A 19,962-nucleotide genomic window follows, 5' to 3' on the forward strand; every position below is an offset into this window, starting at 1 on the left:
GGTTAGATCATGAGCTATTTTTATAGAGCAGGTTGTTACGGACGCAACAATACTAAATACGACAACTTTTTTGGTTGTTTGTTTCAGTTTTACATAATAAAGCATTTTTGAAAAAAATATTTTTTAGTGTCTCCATATTCTGAAAGCCATAGTTTATTTTTTATTTTTTGGGCTCATTTTTTGCGGGATGAGGTGACGGTTAGATTGGTACTATTATTGGGGGCATATGCCTTTTTGATCGCTTGGTGTTGCACTATTAGCGATGTAAAGTGACAAAAATGATTTTTTGGGCACAGTTTTTATTTTTTATGGTTTCTATCGGACGGGGTGGATCATGTAATATATGCGGATGCGGTGATACCTAATATGTATGTTTTATCTTTTTCTATTTTTTATTATAAAATCAGGGGGAAAAGTAGTTTTCTTCATTGTTTAACTTGAAACTTTATTTTTTTACTGAAAACACTTTTTTTTTAAACCTTATTTCTGTCCCACTCTGCGACTTCAACCTTTGGGGGTCTGACCCCTCTACAATGCATTACAATACATCTGTATTGTAATGCATTGCCTGTTAGTGTATTACACAGAGTAATACACTAACAGGTTGCCTAGGAGACCAAGCCTTGGGCTGGATTTCCTGGGCACCCCTAGAAGGCAGGGCTCCCTTCTGACACATTGAGTCTGAAGGGTTAAATAGAATTAGCTGTATAATCTGTATAAAGGACAGGAGGTTGGGTGACATCATATTGATGGGTGACTATATACACATTTACCTCCTGTCTGTATAAGGCTACTTTCACACTAGCGTTCAATTCAGACACCGGAACTGCCCGCCGGATCCGGAAAAACGTGTGAAAACGGATTACATTTGAATCCTGATCAGGATTTTGATCACAATGTAAAAATGCATTGGAAAAAACGGATCCGCCATTTATGGACTTTAACTTTTTTTTCACATTTTCGGGTTTAACATGCAAAAGCCGGATCCAGTTTGACTGAACACACAGCGCTGGATCCGGCGTTAATGCAAGTCAATGGGAAAAAGGCCTGATCCGGCGTTCAGTCAAAGTGTTCAGGATTTTTGGCCGGAGGTAAAAATACTGCATGCTACGGTTTTCTGAAAAGCCTGATCAGTCAAAAAGACTGAAATGAAGACATCCTGATGCATCCTGAATGGATTACTCTCCATTCAGAATGCATTAGGATAAAACTGATCAGTTCTTTTCTGGATTTGAGCTCCTAGGACGGAACTTGGCGCCGTAAAAGAAAAACGCTAGTGTGAAAGTACCCTAAGGAAAAGTTTCTAGTCAGCATTATTATAACAAGAGCTGCCTGTCTGTATAAAGAACTGCTACTAGTCAGCATTATTGTAATAAGAGCTGCAGCTATTCTTGTATGTATGCATAAATGTATATAAGGCTCTGTATGACAAAGAATAAACAGAACTGTTACTGACATCATACTGCATTTGTCACTGACACGTTCTCCGGGCCTGTCTTCGGGGACAAAGGAATGAATCAAGGTGCATTGAGACGGAAAATACCCTTTCAGTTTGGAGCTTGTCCGTGGAGTAGAAAATACAGGAATTCGGTAAGTAACGGAACATTCCTGCCTAACGACTGGGGACATTCCGTTGCTTCCCGTAAAATTTTCTGTTGCTTCTATTTTGAATCCGCTTTAGACACTCTGAAAGCACTGGTGACTATCTTTAGGCAAGATAGACAGTAAATAGACTACTGGCCAAGTCTAATAGATAAATTCTTTAGGGAAGTATTTATCAAAGATATCCTTTCGGGAAGGATACACCAGAGGAATTCTTTTGGGAAGAATTCAAATAGATTCTGCACCTTGATTTCTCTTGTCACCCCCTGTCTGTTGCTTCTTTTCTGTCTCTTTCTTATATGTTATGATGTTATAAAGCATTAAAGGGGTTGTCCAGGTTCAGAGCTGAACCTGGACATCCCTCCATTTTCACCCCGGCAGCCCCCCTGACATGAGCATCGGAGCAGTTCATGCTCCGATGCTCTCCTTTGCCCTGCGCTAAATCGCGCAGGGCAAAGGCATTTTTCTGAGTTCCGGTGACATACCGGGCTCTCTATGGGGCTGACAGGCAGCCCGGTGACGTCACTGGCACTGATGGGCGGGATTTGGCTCTGCCCTAGCCAGTAAAACGGCTAGGGCAGAGCTAAAGCCCGCCCCTCAGAGCCGGTGACGTCACCGAACACACTGCTGGGCGGAAGTTACCTCCCGGCAGTGTGTTATTGAAAACACAAGAGCCTGTGCCCTGCGCGATCTAGCGCAGGGCACGGGAGCGCATCGGAGCATGAGATGCTCCGATGCCAGGCTCAGGAGGGCTGCCGGGGTGAAAATAAGGGTATGTCCGGGTTCAGCTCTGAACCCGGACAACCCCTTTAAGTAATTTTTTATGCTGGCTGTAAGCAGCAATTGATACTGTGACAAATGTACTAACTTTATTGTGTGTGTCCTGGATGACCTTCTAACCCAGCAACTAGTGAACGCAAGTAACTGTTTTAAGGGATCATATTAACAGACAGTTGAGCAGGGAGGCCTGCCAGGCAGACTGTGTTAGTTTACTACTGTGGTTATGTGAAAGCGGTCACAAAGTTTCTAGGAAGAAATTACAATGGTGTATGGAAAGTGTTGAGTATTTGGGCTTTGTTCTCAGTAAAGGTGAGAGGGAAATCAGCCATGCCAGAATTACCGCCATACTGGGTCTGCCCCGCCCACAAACCAAGAAAGACATGTTGACCTTTCTTGGCATGATTGGTTACTGCCGCCAATGGATTGCTGATTGTTCCTACTATGATAATTGTAAAGGGGGAATATTAATCACCAATATTTATGCAGATATTGATAAATTAATATTCATAAATAGAAGGAGCCATCTATTAATGACTCTGCCTATTTATACCTTTATATAACAACAATACAATACTTTGACTATACTTTACCTTACACTAATCACTATGCTAGCTGCATGCGCCTTACTAAACTAACTATCGTTAATAACAACACATTACACAGATAGTTGTACATAAAACACAGTATTTATTAAAACCTAATACACTAAGCACGCAATACACTAACAATACAGCACTAAATATACAGTACTCGACTACACTACACGTTCCCAAATTCCACCCATAAACTAACTATACAGTTCACACATACACATATTAACAGCCCACCCACCTGGTTCTATTTACTATCCCTATGGGGTACGACGAGGGTTAACAGTGGTCTTACAGGGGTGTAAGCAGACCAAAAACACAAGTAGATCAGGGAAGGGTTAACAAGGGGGGTGATCAGGGCTGTACAGCAATTCAGGGGTTAATACCCTGCAAGTGTACAGTGAGGGGGTGTGTGGCAGGGCAGGGCAGCATGCAGGGGTTCTGTGCTGCAGGGGTATGCAGGGGTTGCCATCAGGGGTGTAGGCCAGGGGTTATTGCAATGGGATGTGTTGGTGGCTGGGAAGGGGTTATAGGGGTATGTGAGGGGTAGATAGGGGCTAGACAGGTAGATACTTAATCCTTCCAGAGTTAGTAGGCCTTTTCCAGGTGGTCATCATGTAGCTGCTCTCTCCCATGTGTCTCTGATTCTAGTCTGGTTGCAAGAGACCCTCTTCCTTCCTTGGGGCTCCTATATCAGCCTCAGAAACAGCCCACCTCCCCCCTCCTCAGGGATGTGACATCATAGTGTGCCTTCCTCAAATCCCCAGAGTCCTCCCCCCTAGTCCCAAAATGATGGGAGTAGAAGCATGGCCATGGGGCAGAGGATGTCTTTGGTTAGAAAGCCCCCTGACAAACGGTGCCAGAGAGTCTTATTGTTTGGGGTCTGAACAAAAGAGGACTAGATACTAATCAGCTGTTATCCTGCAGGCTATCAGCACAAGTTTTACTCTAAACATGGGGGATGAACTGTTGATAAGAGTTCATAGGGAATTAAATACACTTCCCTCTACATATATACATATACATCTATATATATATATATATATATATATATATATATATATATATATACTTATTTGGGGGCACATATTTTCCACAGGGGCCACAATGAGTCCCTGTAGACCACTAGGGACAGACGTGCGCAGATGCTGGGCACATCTGCGCACATCGTCCTATGACGTGGCAGTCAGTGCATGCATATATATCACACATACATGCACGTATTTGCATGCATGTATGGATATATATATGCATACGTCTCAACCCTTCCTCAACAATAATATTCTGAGACAAGCCACTAATACTGAGATGCCTGACTCCATTAAATGTTCTGATGACATGTTACAAGCTTTTAGTCATTTGCAATGTGTAATGGTTTCAAGTCCTGGTTTGTGCCTACCCGACTATGGCGTGATGTTTCACTTATTTGCCAGGGACAATTGTAAAACCATGGCGGGAGTCCTGGCGCAGGATCATGGAGGTAAAATCCGCCCTGTTGCTTTTTTCTTAAAAGTGGTTCCCGTACAGGTTCAGGGCATGCCTGCGGGTCTCCGGAGTTTGGCAGCCTGTGCTATGGTCGCTGATAAAGCCACGCCTATCACCCTAGGTCATCCCACCACTCTGCGTACCTCACACAATGTTCAGGCCCTATTGAGGAACATACATACGCAACATATGTCAGCACAAAGACTGAGTGGAAATGAAGTTTTGTTGCTATCTAATCCTCAACTTCATATCAAATACTCAGCACCCACGTTCGGTCCAATGGCTATACTGAATGCCCTACTTGGCTACGAGGGAGAGCAGGATGATCTGCCTCCTCCCCATGCATGTACTGAACTTATACATGAGCATACCTCACCTAGGCCTGACTTACAGTCCACACCCATGGAAGGGGCACCTGATGTTTTTGTGGATGGATCCTGTTCCTAATGACAACACTTATCATGCAGAATACGCTGTGGTTCAGCTCCCTGATGTTATACCGGAATCGAATCCTATACCTTTTCAGTCGGCCCAAGCTGCTGAACTGATTGCCCTCACTAGAGCTTGTTGTCTTTTTGAGGGGAAAGATGTAAATGTATACACCGATTCCAAGTATGCCTTTGGGGTTGTACATGATCATGGGGTAATCTGGCAGAGGAGAGGCTTCATAGCTGCAGATGGGAGACACATCTCACATTCCACCCTGGTCATGATCTCCTGGCCGCCATCCAATTGCCAAGCAAAGTTGCTTTTATCCATTGTAAGGCACATACTGGTCTACAAATGCACATAGCTAAGGGGAATGCCCTAGCTGATCAGGCAGCAAAAGAAGCTTCTTTTAGAATGGCAGCAACAGTTCAAATGCCCTCCCTAGTTCCAGACATTACCCTTACTGACAATCTATGGCTCAGCCTCCAGGATTTGGCTACCAGTAGTGACAAAATGGATTGGCAGTCGGTAGGTGCAGTACAAGACCCTACAACGGGTCTTCTCTGCAAAGAGGGGAATCCATGTATCCCAGTTGCAAGCGCCCCGATTTTAATTGCACAGTATCATGGTCTTGGCCATAGGGGAGCACAGGCAACCACTGACCTCATTCAGAGAGATTTTTTTATACCAGGTCTTAGATCAAAGGTACAATCTTATGTTTCACAGTGTGTTATATGTCTCAGAAATTAGCATGCAGCCTAATAAGAATACTGGTCACTCACCATTTGAGGTCCTAATGGGAAGACCCTTCCCCACCCCTTGGGGTCCAAAGGCCCCTGTGATAGAAAATGAAGTAGTACAGGCAGAATATGTGAGGAAACTTGTAGAAACTTTAGATCAAATTGAACAAGATATTGCTTGTGCCTCTCCTTTCTCTCCACAGGAACCTACGCATCCTTTCCAACCAGGAGACGTGGTGATAGTCCAGCGTCTGGCAAAAGGACGAAAACAGACTGAGTTCCCATTTGGACCACCCACCCGAGTGGTAGCAGTCACCAGAACAGCGATTCTCACAGAAGAGGCTCCAATCTGGATTCACGCTAGCAGAGTGAAAAGGGTCCCTGAGGCTTCTTCTCCGGTGACGGACAAAGATAAAGAGGGTGAAGCAGGTGTGAATTCCCTGAACAAAGAGGGGAGCTCAGAAGAAGCTTCCCTGAAAAGTGCCTTGCCACAGGCTGAAGATGATGACCCCACAATATTCTGGGAGATTTGTTTGTCTGCTGATAATTATTGGTCTGGCTTATTACTACATGTATTTATCACCCAGAGGAGATGAGTTTCTTCTGCGGAGTACCAAATAATCAGTCAGTATATAAAAGAGCTCAGGAGCAAGATTCCTTTGCTCCCTTCCCCTTTTATTCTGAACAGAATAGTATAGTCAGGATGGCAAATGCCCTAAATGTTAGTTCATTGTGCCTTAAAGACTTACAGAGGCCACGGGATATTATACAAACATGTGTTATTGCTGTGCCTACACCCGATGAATCCCTCCTTGAAGTCTGGTCGAAGGCTAACAATACACAATCTTTTATTCTCTTCTATGACTTCTGTGGGGAGTGTCAGAAATTAGGAAATAGCAGGGATAAAATTAGGATAATTACTATCAATGTGACTGCAGCAGAAACTTGTTTTCCTTTTTCCCAGGATATGACTTTATATTGTGATGATAGAGACAGAAAAAGTGGATTACCTAAGAATAGTGTATATGATTATATTGACTACACCTGTAAAAAGAATAGTAGACTTGCTAGCTCCCTGAATAATTCCATGAGTTGTAATAAGACCATTGTGACTCCAAGTTTTATCTATAATATAATGCTCCCTAAGGGATGGTTTTTGTCTTGTGGTAACAGCACCTACACTTACATTCCTGCTAATGTTATTGGAGGTCCCTGTGCGTTATCCCGGCTGACTTTGACTCTTCCCAGTCAACCCCCAACCAGGAGAGCTTACAGATCGGTTACCAAGACTTTATCAGCAGACTGTGACTCTACTTTACCCCTTCTCAGCCGTACAGAATATACAAGTTTGGAGTGCCTGGACTGGCTATATATAATACTCGTACTATAAATTCTATTGCATGTGACTTAGCTAAATCAATGAATCATACCTCTATCGCCTTATCAGACATGCTTTTAGATATACAAGGTGTAAGAGGAGCAGTGCTAGAAACTAGATTTGCTGTAGATTATCTGTTACTGAAACATAATATAGGATGTCAAGATTTAAAAGGAATGTGTTGCTTTAACTTATCTGATCATTCCAGATCAATCCAGTCCCATATTCAAGTGTTACATGAAATTGCTAATAATATCAGGAAAGATGTTGATTCATACTCTTGGTGGGACTGGTTATTCAGCTGGCTGCCGGATTTGAGTTGGTTAAGAACATTATTGATCAGTATTATAATTATAATTGCTTCCTTGATTGTCATATGATGTTGCATCCAATGTATCCCTTCCCTCATACAGATATTTTGTGTAATGTGTCCAAAACCCACAGACCCTGGACAATCATATGCTACTTACCTCTCTATGAGAGAAAAAAGATGTCATATTCATGACTTAAGAGGGGATTGAAGGGTTAAATAGAATTAGCTGTGTAATCTGTATGAAGGACAGGAGGTTGGGTGACATCATATTGAAGGGTGACTATATATACATTTACTTCCTGTCTGTATAAGGAAAAGTTTCTAGTCAGCATTATTATAACAAGAGCTGCCTGTCTGTATAAGAAACTGCTACTAGTCAGCATTAGTGTAATAAGAGCTGCAGCTATTCTTGTATGTATGCATGAATGTATATAAGGCTCTGTATGACAAAGAATAAACAGAACTGTTACTGACATCATACTGCATTTGTCACTGACACGTTCTCCGGGCCTGTCTTCGGGGACAAAGGAAGGAATCAAGGTGCATTGAGACGGAAAATACCCTTTCAGAGTTTCCACCACAGCAGTGTGGGGACTCGATGCGCTCCTTCACCCGCCGCAAACGACTTCTATGTCGTGGTCAGCGCGGACTGCGGCATAGAAAGGGTTAATCCGCTGGTATCGGCTTTTACAAAGATGTCGGTGGATACAGCAGGGGCCCGGCGCGCACCGCTCCGGTGCCTGCCCGATCAGTCTGCCGTGCATGTATGGCGGAATGCATTCTGGTAATACATCCCCCGCCGTACATACACTGCGTTTTGCGTTAAGGGGTTAATTCAAAACTGAAGAAACCTGATCAGGCATGAAAAATCTATGTAAGTTAATGTGTGCCAAATCCAAAAAAAACAGATCAGGCACTATGGACAAGGCTACTTTCACACTTGCATTTTTGCCTGATCTGGCAGGGCTCAGCAAAAACATTTCCATCATGATAATACAACCACTTGCATCCGTCATGAACACATCCAGTTGTATTACCTGTAACATAGCCAAGACGGATCCATCATAAGCACCATTGAAAGTCAATGGTGGACGGATCCATTTTCTATTGTGTCCGAGAAAACTGATTCGTCCCCACTGACTTGCATTGTGGGTCAAGCCGGATACATTTTGCTCCGCATCCCATGCCGGACAGAAAACCACTGCATGCTGCAGTTTGCTCCCCGGTATGGAAATGCAACCAAACGGAACAAAATGCATTTTGGAGCACTCCGCTCTGTTCAGTTCTGTTTTGTCCCCATTGACAATAAATTGGGACAAAACAGAAGTGTTTTTATCAGGTATTGAGATCCTTTGCCGGATCTCAATACCGGAAAATGTAAACGCAGGTATGAAAGAAGCCTAATTCAGGTTCTGCCAGATCTCAAAACCTGAATTAAAAATGCAGATGTGAAAGTAGCCTAAAACTAAAGTTGGCAAACTACTAAGCAATTATTTAGCCCTCTCCACCATGCCAACACTTTGAGTGACTGAAGATTATAAAGGGGTTATCCAATATCGTAAACTGCCTCCCCATGTGCCGGGCCCCTCACAGAGAATATACTTACCCGGGTCCCTGCACCGCCGCTGCTGCTTCTCCCCGTGCGCCGATGAAAACATTCAATGTTGGGCGGGAGCAGCCAATGGCAGATGGGGACGGGGACAAGCCTCCCTAGCGTCACTCACGATTCTAAGGAGGCTCGTCCCTGTCCCTGCCTGCCATTGGCTGCTCCCCCCGACACCGGATGTTTTCAAAGGCGCACGGGGCGAAGCAGCAGCTGCGGTGCAGGGGCCAGAAGTGGTGCAGGGAGCAGGGTAAGTATAGTCAATGTGAGGGGCCCGGCACATGGGGGGGCAGTTTATGATATTAGATAACTCCTTTAACAGCACGGATTTTGTCCTAGTATATCAGATCATTACTCACAGATATTATCCTCTGCTACCCTGCGTATGATAAGACATGCAAATGCTGGTTTTAATAAATTCAACAACCCCAAAAAATATGAACTGTAATTGCGTGGAGATGGAAATACATGGATTTAGGCCAAATATCACGTTATCACTGAATTTGGACTAGTATTTCAGGTGTTTTCACTCAAATTAAAAATGCCACATCGATGGTAAAACACGTGTTGTACCGTTTTGTGCTTATTCCACCCCCCTCCCAAATGTATTTCTGTTAAAATGGGGGAAAAAAAAATGAAAGGATGTCCTTGCCGGTAGCTGCTTTGAGGTTTGCAGCAGCTGCAGTTCTGCTAGGAGGCACAGCAAGCCTCAGCTCCTCACTGCTCACTCCCTGGCAGACAGCTTTCCCTGCCTATCTCATTTCTACAAACACAATACTTCTTCTTTGTAATTCTATCCCTTCCCTTCTCTGTCCCTGGCAGTACAATACAAGCTTGACTGTGACTTTTCACTGTCCCCGACTCCATAAGATAATTTTCTTGGCACACACTGACACCCAAACACCCTCATTTACAGCCCCACACACAATGACTTTCTGCCCGTTCTGCTAGGACACCTCCCCGCCTGCTGCAGCACTGATTGGCTCATTGTCACAACCAGACAGCTGAGAAGCTCTGACAGAGGCCTTTCAGAACCTCCTCCTTGAGTTTCTGTGTTGTGGTATTCAGTTCCTCCTCTCGTTAGCCTCTCTCAGCTGTCATGTGTTGGACTAATTACTTCCCTTTAAATTCCTCCCCAGAATGCTTTTCTGGGCGGCTTATACTTCTTCCTGGAGTGTGTGTGCATGCTGACTTTGTTCTCCTGTTTGCTACAAAGCTAAGTGTTGTACCTTTATCTGTTATTTTCTGTTTGCTGGATCCCAGGTGACCCTGACACCCCCGTATCTTGTGTGGGGAGCCGGTGGTCGTGTCCCCTCACTATTGTAGAGTGCTCAGGGCTTTATAGTCAAGGTTCGTGGATATGCAAACCTCCACCATTAGGATCTTTGCATAGGCTGAGCAGCCAGGGAAAGTGCCAGGTCTTCTGCAGGGGTCTCCCTTGGTTCCTTAGCTTTTGGATCCAGCGAGTCATTTATACATGTTGCTTTGCCTTGTTTCCTGTACACCGTCCGTGACATTATAAGCCGCCATAACCGTCTCAAGCATGGATCCTGTTTCACTTTTGGCTGAACGCTTCCAGGGTCTTTCATTGGAGGTAGCTGATCTCCGTAAGACTTTTTCTCAGCTTCAAGTGACCGGTTCAGCTTGCGTTCATGGAGTTTGTTCTGAGCCTAAGATCTCGCTCCCGGATACGTTCTCCGGGGGTAGTGAGAATTTTGTGCGTTTTAGAGAGGCTTGCAAACTCCATTTTCGCCTTCTTCCCCACTCCTCTGGTGATGAGGAACGGAGGGTGGGGATCATTATATCGCTGCTCAGAGGTAACGCTCAGTCCTGGGCCTTTTCGCTGCCGGAGGGGGCACGGCCTCTCCGTTCAGTGGATGAATTCTTTTTAGCCCTGGGTCAGATATATGATGATCCGGATCGTATTGCTCTGGCTGAGTCTAAACTACGTCTATAATGCCAGGGTAAACAATCCGCAGAAATATACTGCTCAGAATTTCGGAGATGGGCAGTTGATACTGGTTGGAATGATGCTGCGCTCCGAAGTCAATTTTGCCATGGTCTTTCAGAGGGATTGAAAGATGCATTTGCCTTTCATGAGAGGCCTATTTCTTTGGACTCTGCTATGTCTCAGGCCGTTCGTATTGACAGGCGTCTTAGAGAGAGAGGAGATATGTCCCCTTCCTGTCATACTCAGTCCCAGGACAGTGCAGCGGTCCCATTCTGTGCGCAGGGGTCTCAGTCGCCGTCAGCCCCTTCTGGGCAGGAGCCCATGCAGCCGGGGTTGATTGCTTCTTACAATAGAAGATTCAGCTCGCATGGGAGGGTTTGTTTTTGTTGTGGAGGTATAAATCATTTGGCAAATATTTGTCCCTCTAGGAGATTCAGGCAGTTTTCTGGGAGTAATAAAGAAACAAACAGGAAAAAATCTTTTAAAAATGTTCCGTCTGTTACTATTGGCAGGGTTGAGGCGGAAATTGAAGGTTTTCCATTTGCTTGTAGTTCCCGTTTTGTCCTGCCGGCTAGGGTGGCGCTAGAGAGCAAGAACATTTTTTGTGAGATTTTTGTGGATAGTGGAGCAGCGGTCAATCTCATTGATAATCAATTTGCGATAACTCATGGTTTCCAGGTGCGCACTTTGGGAAAGGATATTCCTGTTTTTGCTATCGATTCCGCTCCACTTTCTCAAAAATCATTAAAGGGCATAGTTCACAATATCCGTTTAATTGTGAGTGATGCTCATGTTGAGGATGTGTCATGTTTCGTTCTTAGCGGTTTACCTACCCCTCTGGTGTTGGGGCTGCCCTGGCTCACTAAGCATAACCCCACCATTGATTGGCAAGCGAGGCAAATAAATGGTTGGAGTGACTTTTGCAGAGAGAATTGCCTCATGACATCTGTTTCTGAGGTTGCTACTAAGACTGTACCATCTTTTCTCTCTGAATTTTCGGATGTCTTCTCTGAGAGTGGAGTTCAGGATTTGCCCCCGCACAGGGAGTACGATTGCCCTATTAATCTCATCCCAGACGCCAAGCTGCCTAAATCTCGTTTATACAATCTTTCCCAACCTGAGAGGATCGCTATGCGTGCTTATATCTCTGAGAGTCTGAGAAAGGGACACATACGACCCTCGAAGTCACCTGTTGCCGCTGGTTTTTTCTTTGTTAAGAAAAAAGATGGTTCTTTAAGACCTTGTCTGGATTTCAGGGAGCTGAACAATATCACAATTCGTGACCCTTATCCGCTTCCTCTGATCCCGGACCTGTTTAACCAGGTTGTTGGGGCTAAAGTATTTTCCAAATTAGATCTAAGAGGGGCATACAACCTGGTCAGGGTCAGAGAAGGGGACGAATGGAAGACGGCCTTCAATACCCCTGAGGGCCATTTTGAAAATGTGGTTATGCCTTTTGGTTTGATGAATGCCCCAGCCGTTTTTCAGCATTTCGTGAACAGCATTTTTTATCATTTGATGGAAAAATTTGTATTGGTGTATTTGGATGACATTTTGATTTTTTCTCCCGATTTCAAAACTCATAAGGAACATTTACGTCAGGTCTTGCTCATCCTGCGGGAGAATAAATTATATGCGAAACTGGAAAAATATGTGTTTGCGGTTCCAGAAATTCAATTTCTGGGGTTTCTTCTCTCCGCTTCTGGTTTTCGCATGGACCCCGAGAAGGTCTGCGCTGTGCTTGAGTGGGAGCTTCCTGAGAATCAGAAGGCGCTGATGCGTTTTTTGGGCTTTGCCAATTATTACAGGAAGTTCATTTTGAATTATTCTTCTATTGTTAAACCACTCACTGATATGACCAGAAAGGGGGTAGATTTTTCTTCTTGGTCAGTAGAGGCGCGTAAGGCTTTTTCTGATATCAAGGAGAGTTTTGCTTCCGCTCCCATCTTGGTGCAACCTGATGTTTCTTTACCCTTCATAGTTGAGGTTGATGCTTCTGAGGTGGGTGTGGGGGCGGTCTTGTCTCAGGGTTCCTCTCCTGCCAATTGGCGACCGTGTGCCTTTTTCTCAAGAAAACTCTCCTCCGCAGAGAGAAATTACGATGTGGGAGATAGGGAATTGTTGGCCATCAAGTTGGCTTTTGAGGAATGGCGCCATTGGCTAGAGGGAGCCAGACACCCTATTACCGTATTTACTGACCATAAAAATCTGGCCTACTTGGAGTCAGCCAAGCGTCTGAACTCGAGACAGGCCAGATGGTCTTTGTTCTTTTCTAGGTTTAATTTTGTTGTCACGTTCCGCCCTGGAGTTAAGAATGTGAAGGCAGATGCCCTGTCACGTTGTTTTCCAGGAGGCGGGAATTTTGAAGACCCGGGTCCCATTTTGGCTGAAGGTGTGGTGGTCTCTGCTCTTTTTCCTGAATTGGAGGCAGAGGTGCAGGCAGCCCAGTCAGAGGCTCCTGATCTTTGTCCTCCTGGGAGGTTGTTTGATTTTTAAAGAACACCACGATACGGTCCTTGCTGGGCACCCGGGGGTAAGAGCCACACTGGATCTCATCGCTCGGAGATTCTGGTGGCCTGCGCTTCGTAAGTTGGTTGAGGGTTTTGTGGCAGCCTGCGAGACTTGCGCTCGTGCCAAAGTTCCTCATTCACGGCCATCAGGTCCTTTCCTTCCCTTACCCATTCCTTCCCGTCCTTGGACACATCTGTCCATGGACTTCATAACGGACCTGCCTCGTTCCTCGGGGAAGACCGTGATTCTGGTGGTGGTGGACCGTTTTAGCAAAATGGTGCATTTCATCCCTTTTCCTGGTTTGCCCAATGCTAAGACGCTGGCGCAGGCATTTATTGATCACATTGTCAAATTGCACGGTATTCCTTCAGACATAGTCTCTGATAGGGGCACGCAGTTTGTTTCCAGATTCTGGAAGGCTTTCTGTTCTCGCTTGGGGGTTCGGTTGTCATTCTCTTCTGCTTTCCACCCGCAGTCGAATGGACAGACAGAGTGCGTCAATCAGAATCTGGAGACATATCTGCGCTGTTTTGTGGCGGAGAATCAAGAGGATTGGTGTTCTTTTTTTGTCCCTTGCTGAGTTTGCTTTAAATAACCGTCGTCAGGAGTCCTCTGATAAGTCACCATTTTTTGGTGCATATGGGTTTCATCCGCAGTTTGGGACTTTCTCGGGAGAGGGGTCTTCTGGTTTACCTGATGAGGGCAGATTCTCCTCCTCTTTGTCATCTATTTGGCAAAAGATTCAGGATAATCTAAAGAGCATGAGTGAGAGATATAAGCGTGTGGCAGATAAGAGACGTGTGCTTGGTCTGGACCTGAATGTTGGTGATCTGGTGTGGTTGTCTACCAAGAATATCAAATTGAAGGTTCCCTCCTGGAAGTTGGGTCCTAGGTTTATTGGGCCTTACAAAATCCTGTCTGTCATCAATCTTGTTGCATACCGTCTTGATCTTCCTCAGACTTGGAAGATCCATAATGTTTTTCATAAGTCCTTACTGAAACCTTATGTTCAACCCATTGTACCCTCGCCTTTGCCTCCTCCTCCGATTATGGTTGATGGGAATCTTGAATTTCAGGTCTCTAGGATTGTGGATTCTCGTCTTGTCCGCGGTTCTCTTCAGTACCTTGTTCATTGGGAGGGGTATGGTCCTGAGGAGAGGATGTGACATTAAGGCCTCTCGTCTCATCAGGGCTTTCCATAGGTCCCATCCTGAGAAGGAGGGTTCTGAGTGTCCGGAGTCCACTCGTAGAGGGAGGGGTACTGTCACAACCAGACAGCTGAGAAGCTCTGACAGAGGCCTTTCAGAACCTCCTCCTTGAGTTTCTGTGTTGTGGTATTCAGTTCCTCCTCTCGTTAGCCTCTCTCAGCTGTCATGTGTTGGACTAATTACTTCCCTTTAAATTCCTCCCCAGAATGCTTTTCTGGGCGGCTTATACTTCTTCCTGGAGTGTGTGTGCATGCTGACTTTGTTCTCCTGTTTGCTACAAAGCTAAGTGTTGTACCTTTATCTGTTATTTTCTGTTTGCTGGATCCCAGGTGACCCTGACTCCCCCGTATCTTGTGTGGGGAGCCGGTGGTCGTGTCCCCTCACTATTGTAGGGTGCTCAGGGCTTTATAGTCAAGGTTCGTGGATATGCAAACCTCCACCATTAGGATCTTTGCATAGGCTGAGCAGCCAGGGAAAGTGCCAGGTCTTCTGCAGGGGTCTCCCTTGGTTCCTTAGCTTTTGGATCCAGCGAGTCATTTATACATGTTGCTTTGCCTTGTTTCCTGTACACCGTCCGTGACACTCATCTAGGCTGTTTGTTGGCCTGGGAGCCAATCAGGGCAAACCTCCCCCCTCTTCCTACCAGGGTCATGTGAGACCTCTTCTTCCTCCCTGGTGAATTTTCCCGCTGACATGCAGGAAGATAGCACTATGTGCTGTTTTACTGGATTTGTCCAAAACGAACCTGAAGAAGTTCGGGTTTGTTTGTCATCCAAAATTTTTCAAAGTTCGTAACAAACCAGTTTGCTGATCTCTAATACATATGTAACCCTGTGAAGTTACACAGGCTGCATTATCTGAAATGCCCAGTAGATGGCAGATGGACTCAGTATGCTGTTAATAAAACATTGAGCATTGGTCACATGATTGTGACATCATCGCAGGTCCTGGAAGATTTCTAGAAGTTACCAGATGCTCAGCAAAAGAAAGGACATGTGTCTAGTTGTGAGAGACTGCAGCTCAGAGATAGAACCTTTGCTGAGAGAACTTGCTTCACCCAAGATCACACCTGCTGAGAGAGGGACCTGCTGGCAAAGACAAGCACTGAGTCCAGACGTCTGGTGAATCCAGTGAGAGGAGACTGCTGCTGACTGACCTGGTTAATCGTGTTGTGAGGGTAAGCCAAACCTCTCCCTGTATCACCACAGGGCACCTGTCTCCTCACTCACAGTAAAGGCTCTGAGGTCCAGTGACAGGACATTACACAGCTCAGGCTGCTTCAGTGACCCTGCGGAGCAGGACTTATAAGGGCCCCAACTCTCCTATGTGCACCAACGGCCACTAGGGCGAAGATAAGGGGGTGGGATGCAGGTGTGCTGGTGGGTGGGTGAGGAAAATCCACATTGCATTGTTATCTGTGTTACTCTATTGTATTTTCCTATGTATGTTGGTTCATTTGTACTTACTATATAAAGTTAATTCCAGTTAGGCTGTGTCAGTCTCATTGCACCAAGTATGTTCCCAGTGGGACCCCACATCCCTACCCCGGATGCTCCACTGGGTGGAGGCACTGCCGCAGACATGTACCCCAGCTCCCGGATAGTGGAGGCTCAGGATCCGCCTGTCAGGCATAGTGAGTTAACTAGGTTTAGGGACCCCAAAGACACTAGGGGGCGCCCTCAAACCCCCGTTACATATGGAGGCACTGCTGAGATGTATTGGGGTACAACCAGTGAGAATAAGTTAAGTCCTCAGGCCACTCCCTCCTTTGCAAAAGAGTGGGCCCAGCAAAGAAATGTACCATTACAGCAAGCTGTGATGTTATGCAAAGTCCCATCCTGCTGTGAGATGAATCACGTCATTTTGTGTATAGAAATTCGACTGGGAATAGAAATGGCGACCGTCAGGGATATCCTGCAGGATTCCGAAGGCCAAACTTACATGTTAATATATTGTCATACGGACTTGGGAGACCATGAGATGCCTACCAACATTCATTTATATGGAGCCCCGGATGAAGGATGCTCCTTAGTGTACGCTCTCCTTGATAAGAAAGAAAGGGTCTCACTGCAACAACCCTTTAAATTAGAACAGAGAGATTATGTCACAGAAAATTATTCTAAGCTCCTGACTCCCATCTCCGGAAAGGACCGGAGCCATTCCTAAACAAGCTGCCCATCCTCCTAGAGGACAGGGGATGATTACTCCTAAAGCAGAATCTCATCCATCTACAGCATTACTGAAACCAGACAACCCTGAAGTACGCACCCTGCCTACAGGAGGTAGTGATGTATCGGACATACTACAGAAACTCTCAGAAGCCATAGTGACGGCAAACCACACTCATAGTTACCGCAAACTAAAGGTGTTTTCTGGGAATCAGCCTGTTCCTTCAGGAGAAGAGCCTTTTGAGGTCTGGAAGGATAATGCTATGCAGTTGTTGGAGGAATGGTCTTGTACGGATACCATAAAGAAACAGCGGTTGGTGGAGAGTCTTCGTTTTCCCGCTACAGACATGATAAGACTGTACAAGGGAGTAAATGGGCAAGCTACTGTGCACGACTATCTACAAGTTTTACAGGATGCTTATGGGAAATCAGAAGATTTGGATGATCTGTTGGTTAAGTTCCTAGCCACTAAGCAGAAGGAGCATGAAAAAGCCACTGACTATATCAACCGGTTACAGCTATCGCTTGGAAAGTTATTCCATAAAGGAGCAGTCACTGCCTCTGAGTTGGATGCTCGGCTATCTAAGCAAATTCAGAGAGGTGGTTTGACCAATAATCCAGTTATGATTCTGCTGAGAGCCAAGTTGGATGATAAAGTTCTGCCTTATTCCACATTAATAAATACAGCCAGGAGATTGGAAGATCAGACGTGTCCACCCCTACAGAAGGAGAAAGAGGATACAGAACTGTCAGCTCTTAGGAAGAAGGTGGCTGAATTGGAGCTCTTATGCAAATCACCACCAGAGAGAGCAGATCCTCCCCCTGGAAGTGGGGGGCAACACAGGAAGACTCAGAAAAAACTGTTTCCTGAGGATTCACCCCGCCGAAGGGACTGTTTTAAATGTGGAAAGTCAGGGCATTTTCAGCGGGAGTGCCCTGCGAATTCCATGGAGGTGGATGTGGAGGTGCTGGCAACCGAGCTCGAGGAGACTCAAATGACCAGGTCTTACAAGCGAAGGAAGACCCGGCCTACATATAGTTTATCTGTAGGGGCCAAGATTGGACCTAAATCTTTGATACACGTGCAAGTAGAAGGAATTCATGCTTCAGCATTGCTAGATACAGGTTCTTAAGTCACCATTATCTACAGAGACTTCTATGAACGTCATTTGAAACACATTCCTATGGAACCTGCAGGAGAGTTTCAGCTATGGGGCGTTGGGTCTCAAGCTCAACCTGTGGAGGGATGCATAAAAGTGACCATAACTATTCCCCAGTTAAACACCGGGATGATATGTCCTATGGAGCTGGAAGCTTTGATATGCCCTGCAGCCAAGAAAGTGTGTGCCCCAATAATATTGGGTACTAATGCAAAGATGGTACAGGATGTATTCAAGGCCTATCTGACAGAAGTGGGAGATGTCTCCTTAGACCGACTGATGGAGGTCAGCCCTGTCCTAGGAAAAGAGTGTAGACGACTAGCCCTTGAAACAAAACCAGGGTCGTGCCACTATTCAGGAACAGAACCCGCATTTGTGAAGCCTGGTGAGACCAAAACCTTACGAGCCATAGCCTCAATGCACCATGAAATGTTGGGGGGAACTGGACAATACCTTATTGAGTCTCTGCCTGAAGAGGATCAGAAGAAGGGGTGGACTCTCATACCTGAGGTAAAAGATTGGCGAAAAAGGTGGTGTCGGAGCTTTCCTGTGATGGTACAGAATTTAACCCCCACAGAAATCCGGATTGATCGTCATCAGAAGATTGGTGTGATACACCTTTTTAGATCAAGTTTCGTCCATCATGTCTGTGAGTGCAGAACAGAAGGATCATGTGAAAGCATCTTTAGATTTTGATCTAGAAGATTCTCCTCTACCACAGCAGTGGAAAGACAGCCTTCGTTCAAAACTGGCCACCCGAGAGGGAGTGTTCTCCAGAGCAGAGATGGACGTGGGGTGTTCTAAGAGTGCCACCCATGCTATAAGACTTGTTGATCCTACTCCTTTCAGAGAAATTTCAAGAAGAATACCCCCTCGAGATGTGGAAGATGTCCGGGACATACTCCAGCAGATGGAAGGAGCAGGCATCATCACAGAGTCCCGGAGCCCCTATGCCTCACCTATTGTGGTAGTGAGGAAAAAGAATGGTTCAGTTCGGCTATGTGTGGACTACCGTACTCTGAACAAGAGGACTGTGCCAGATCAGTACACTTTGCCCCGGATAGAGGATCTTCTGAACGCCCTATCTGGCAGCCAGTGGTTCAGTGTGCTTGACTTGAGGTCTGGATATTATCAGGTACCCATGAAGAAGGAGGATCAGGAAAAGACAGCTTTCATCTGCCCTTTGGGGTTTTTCCAGTTTACCAGAATGCCACAGGGAGTCACAGGAGCTCCTGCTACTTTTCAGAGGCTGATGGAGAAAACTGTGGGGGATATGAATCCCAAAGAGTGTCTAGTGTATCTAGATGACCTAATTGTTTTCGGGAAGACACCAGAGGAGCATGAACAAAGATTGCTAAAGGTGTTGGATCGACTTCAAGCTGAAGGCCTGAAGCTATCAGTGGACAAATGCCGATTTGCCCAGAACTCTGTCACTTATGTGGGGCACATAGTCTCCGCTGAAGGAGTAGCCACAGATCCTGCTAAAATTGAAGCAGTGTTGAATTGGCCAAGACCAAATAACATCAGTGAGTTGCGGTCCTTTCTCGGATTCTGTGGTTACTACCGAAGGTTCGTGAAAGACTACTCAAAGATTGCTCGAGAGTTACATGACTGTAACGATCGGCAGGGTGGTTCCATCTGCAGCACAGCGACTCCTCCCACTGGGCGGAGCTACCCCATATAAGCCCCGTGGCAGCTATGCACAGTGTTCCACTAATTTGGAGTGTGCACCGTGCATACTGCTACAGAAGCCTCCCCCATAGGCATTGGATCCGGACCCCGGAACCCCTGGGAACCTTATTCCTCACTCCGCTAACCTCCCTGGCAATCTGGGACGCTACTGAGGACTCTACCAAACCGCAAGTATAATGAATTCAGTGGCTGAATATAACCTGGACTATCAGTACCTTCCAACTAAACAATAATATTCAAGGCACTCTGTTCTCTGTATAACTTATGCAAGTGAGGTGTGTGTTATGGAAAACAAGATTCATGGACTATAACTGTTGCCTACATCAAAATGAATTACTACATCCACCTGTAG

Source organism: Bufo gargarizans, chromosome 11 (genome assembly GCF_014858855.1).
Source record: "Bufo gargarizans isolate SCDJY-AF-19 chromosome 11, ASM1485885v1, whole genome shotgun sequence".
Taxonomy (NCBI): Eukaryota; Metazoa; Chordata; class Amphibia; order Anura; family Bufonidae; genus Bufo; species Bufo gargarizans.